General features: G+C 43.2%; 1 pseudogene; it reads left to right on the forward strand.

Annotated features, from left to right (window-relative positions):
• Nucleotides 1-3,391: 3,391 nt before the first annotated feature.
• LOC114615934 lies at nt 3,392-4,003 on the forward strand (annotated as a pseudogene).
• The last annotated feature ends 1,026 nt before the right edge of the window (nt 4,004-5,029 follow it).

Here is a 5,029-nt window from a genome sequence, read left to right on the forward strand (position 1 = left end):
TTATCTTCCCACAAATTACCTGGGGATCTTGTTAAAATGTGTGTTGAGCAGGTCTAGTGTAGGATGAGAGAGTCTGAGATTCTAGCTTCCAGGTGATCAGATGATGATGGTCTGGGATCCACACTTGGAGTAACAAAGCTTTAAGTGATATTCCTCTAACAGTAATATACACGTTTTGAAACTTGCTACAGCCAAACCTACTATAGACAAAAAAAAAAAAACAAACCCATAAACTTAGCTAATACCACTTTAGAAAACCCAAGAAACTAAATGACAGCTGAAGCCTTTCCATAGCAAAGTCTCTGGAATTGTTTTGGGGGAGGATGGTTTCTTCACTCGTATACTTTCTCATAGGTAATTGAGGCCACTGTTTAGAAAAGACAGTGATCCAGAAGACTGGCCTCTGGATAATATACCCACATAGCATATTCCTAGGTGGGTTGATATATAGCTCAGAAGATATGAATGAAAGCAAACAGGTGAATGGGGGAGCCATTAAATTGGACAGCAATAACATGATGTTGGGTTTCCCTAAACCACAGAAGGCTGAGATAGTTTTTTAAAGTGTTTTGTGGTGAGAGACACACACAGACACAAACTGTTGGAAGTGGAGAGACAGGAAAAGAGAGAAAGAAATATAAGCTTATTCTAAAGTTCTAAGCTTAATACTTAGTAAACAGAAGTGCTCTGAACTAAGATAATGTTGGGCTAGAGTCATCTCAGAGAAGAAAATTCAGCTTTGGACACACTGTATTTATGTCTATGGACCATATACATAGACAATAATAAAGAGTTTTGATTCGTAGTCATAAATGCACATTCAGATCTCAATTCTGCCATTTTGTTAAGATGTGAGGTCTTATGAGAGTAACAATGTCTAAATCTGCATTTGTAAACATAAGAAAAAGCCTAGACTTATTATAGTGGTTTCAATATGCTTGACCCATGGGAAGTGGCACTATTAGGAGGTGTGGCCTTGTTGGAGTAGGCATGGCCTTGTTGGAGGGAGTGTATCACTGTGGGGGTGGGCTTTGAGACCCTCTTCCTAACTGCCTGGAAACCTATGTACTATGCTGCCATGCTTCCTACCATGGTGATTATGGACTAAACCTCTGAACCTGTAAGCAAGCCCCAATTAAATGTTGTCCTTTATAAGAGTTGCCTTGGTCATGGTGTCTCTAGAAGCAATGGAAACCCTAACTAAGCCAAAAGTTGGTACCAGAAGTGAGGTATTGCTGTGATAGGCCTGACCATGTCTTTGTTTTGAGGAATGTGGATTTTGGGACTTTGAATTTCAGAATGATTTAAGTGGGGCTTAATGGACCATCCTAGTAGGAATCTAGAAGACATTAGTGGTGAGGATGAGTTGAACTGTCCAGACCTGACCCAAGATGTTTCAGTGGAGAAGAATTTTAGTATGTGGCTCAGAGACTGTTCTTATATTTTGGTGGAAAATATGGCTGCTTTTGCCATTGTCTGAAGAGTCTGCCTGAGGCGAAGGCAAAGAGATTTAGATGAACTGTTTTGACAAAGGAAGTCTCAAAACCGCATGGTATAAATTCTATTGTGTGATTACTAAAGTTTACTCTTATGAAGAACATTTTTTTACAGTAGGTACAGAGTTTATTTTTTAAAGTTGTGACATTTTTTTTATTTTTATTCATTTACAATCCAACTGTTGCCCACTCCCAGTCTTCCTTCCCATAGTTCCTCATCCCATTCCTCCTCTACCATGCCCTCATCCCAGGTCTACCCCCTCCTTGGGGCCTCAAATGTCTCAAGGATTAGGTGCATCTTCTCCCACTGAGGCCAGAACAGGCAGTCCTCTGCTGTATATGTATCTGGGGCCTCATATCAGCTGGTGTATGCTGCCTGTTTGGTGGCATGGTGTCTGGGTGCTCCCAGGGGTCCAGGTTAGTTGAGACTGCTAGTCTTCCTATGGGGTCACTAGCTTTTTCCAACTTTTCCCTAATTCAACCACAAGGGTTCCCTGCTTCTGTCCATTGGTTGGGTGTAAGTATCTGCATCTGACTCTTTCAGCTGCTTGTTGGACCTCTCAGAGGACAGCCATGCTAGGCTCCTATCTGTAAGCACATCATAGCATCAATAATAGTGTCAGAACTTGGTGTCTCCCCATGAGATGGATTCCCAGTTGGGCTGGTCACTGGACTGCCTTTCCCTTAGTCTCTTCTCCATTTTTGTCTCTGCAGTTCTTACAAACAGGAACACTTCTGGGTCAGAAATCTTGACTGTGGGTTGGTACCACCATCCCTTCTCTTGGAGCCCCATATATCTACTGGATGTGGACTTTATGAAGAACATTTTAATGAAAAGGAGAAAAGGGAGAAATGAAAAAATACAAAATATATGGATCAAGTATTAAAGGGACACTGGGAAGTAGAATGGAGCTAAATTCTGTGTTCAAGGAGATAAACCGATTAAGGGAGTTGTGACTATAGGGTAAGATTCCACCCAGCTAAGCTTACTGTTTATGCTTTTGCAGGTAAACAAGGGAGAGTCGTATCTAGGTGTTATTATTACTTGGTTAATTTTAATCTAAAATAAATTACAGTCCAGAAATGGAGTACACATGCTTTTGATCTGGGTCTTGAGGAATAGAAGTCATGAAAGCTTAGTCCCAGGCATGGTGGTACCCACTGTTAATACCAGGAGACAAAGGCAAGCAGTTCTATGAATTCAAGGCCAGGCTGGGGCAGAGAAATTTCTAGGTGAAGAAAAGCTTAAGTCCAGGTATGGTGACACATGTCTTTGATCCCAGCATTCAGGAGACAAAGCCATGTAGATCTCTGAGTTCAAGGTCAATCTACAGAGAAAGTTCCAAAACAGCCAAGTTTAGGCAGTGAGTGAAGGAGTTGGAAAACAGAAAGGTAGTGATGTCATAGAACAAGGGGGGCATGTTCCAGCTTCAGTAAACTGCAGAACGTGGCAGCTTTGGCCATGTGACTCTGGCTTTAGAGTGAGGAATAGAAGGGACCTACCGGGACAATTGATGCTGGTTAGCTGGAGCTAAGAATTTATGGTTGATTAAGCAGAGACAAGCATCACTGAGGTGAAATCTGCTAGGGTGTATTTTCTGAGAACACAAAGAAGTAAATGTTCCAGAGATAGACAGGATTGTAGCTCATGTTGTAGCTGGACTTAGTAATATGTAAGAATCACCTAGATGGTAATGCTCTTAAAGGCATGACAGGGTCGTGGAGAACAGCTGAAGCTTGGCAGTGTGTGAGGCCAAGCCATTGGTGAAAGTGTAGCCTTGGTTGCAGTTGACAGCCTAGGACTGAATGGGTCATGCAAAGAAGTTGAGGCTTGGCACCATAAAGGGAGCCTATGAGACTCCTTCCCTGTTGTGCTGAGCCTGCTGAGGAGACCCATGAGCAAAGCCCACCCTCTGGAACTGAAGAATTGAGTAGAGTCAGCCTTCTCCTTCTGTATAGCCTGGGCTACCTCCTCTGGTCCCAGTGATCATGGGAGCCAGAAGTGGCACTGAGGTCCGGTTGGCAGGGTTACTGCAGTGCTGGTACCTGGTACCTCTGTCTTCCCAAAGCTGGACTCTCTTAGGTGGGCGGCCAAAGGCTACATGGTTAGGGATCAGGAGAGCAGTCGAGGTGCATGGTTGTGAGAAGCCAGAAACTCATAGGTTTAAAATGATCTATTGGAGCCGGGCGTGGTTGGCTCTTATCTATGGGGCCAATACTCAGGAAGCTGAGGCAGGAGGATTACAGTGAGTTCCAGACCAGTGTAGGCTAAAAAAATGAGACCCTGTCTCGAAACAAAAAGTTTAAGGTTTATGGACAAGAAGTTATCATTGAAGTTAAACGGTGTCAGGCATGTCCAAGGAATACTGCAGGACTTTGATCCCTTTATGAACCTTGTGATTGATGAGTGTGTGGAGATAGCAGCCAGCGGGTAGCAGAACAACATGGGCATGGTGGTCATCCAAGGAAACAGCAGCATAATGTTAGAAGCCTTGGAAACAGTCTAACCAGTGTTAAGCAGTATGTCCCTCCCCAAAGGCCTGTTGGATTGTGATGTAGAATTAGGTCATGTTCATTTTCATAAGAAACTTTTTGCTAAATAAACTTTTATGACACTCAAAAAAGGGGGAGGGGCTATAAGAGTCTATTGGCAAAGCCTAGTTGCAATGAAACCCCAGCATACTAGAGATACCAGTACCATGGGATGGCTACAAGGAACAGCAGCAGCAGCAGTGGAATAGAGTCAACCAGACCCTGGAGTGCTACAGAGGGCAGAGATGGAAAAGTGACCCAAGTCCTTTCAAGAGAAGCTCAGAAGATTGTTTGTGGATCCCAGTCATTGGAACAAAACGCTGCAAAATTGAAGTTGCCTTGGAGACCCCAAGATATTTGAGATGTCAGAGCGGTGGGATACTTGCTGAGGAAAGCTGCTAACAGGAAGTGGAATCAGCCCAGGAGAAAGAAGTTTGTTGCAGTCAACAGCGATGACAGGAGTGGGAGATTTGAAGAACACTTTGACGTCAGACATGGAGATGCAGAATTTGGAGTTTGCCCAGCTGGTTTTTGGTCTTGTATTCATCCAGTATTTCCCCGCTATGACATTTTGGAATGATAACATATATCCTGTGATGTGGGGGTATGTGATTTGCTTTTATATTTTGATTTTATAGGGGATTGCAGTTAAGTGGTTGGATAAATATCAAAAGAGACTTTGAACTTTTAACATTGTTGAGACTGCTATAGACTATGGGGTATTTTGAAGTTGGACCAAGTGTATTTTGCATTATGCTATGGCTAGGTATGGCCCCCATAGACTCATAGGTTTGAACAAGCCTATGGGGACCAGGGAGTGAAATGTAGTGATTTGAATATGCTTGGCCCAGGGAGTGACACTATTAGGAGTTGTGGCCTTGTTGGAATAGATGTAGCTTTTTGGAGGAAGTGCATCACTGTGGGGGTGGTCTTTGAAACCCTTCTCCTAGCTGCCTGCAAGCCAGTCTTATCTTGTTTGCCTTTGGAACAAGATGTAGAAA

The sequence above is a fragment of the Grammomys surdaster genome, unplaced genomic scaffold (genome assembly GCF_004785775.1).
Source record: "Grammomys surdaster isolate TR1022 unplaced genomic scaffold, NIH_TR_1.0 202812, whole genome shotgun sequence".
Lineage (NCBI taxonomy): Eukaryota > Metazoa > Chordata > Mammalia > Rodentia > Muridae > Grammomys > Grammomys surdaster.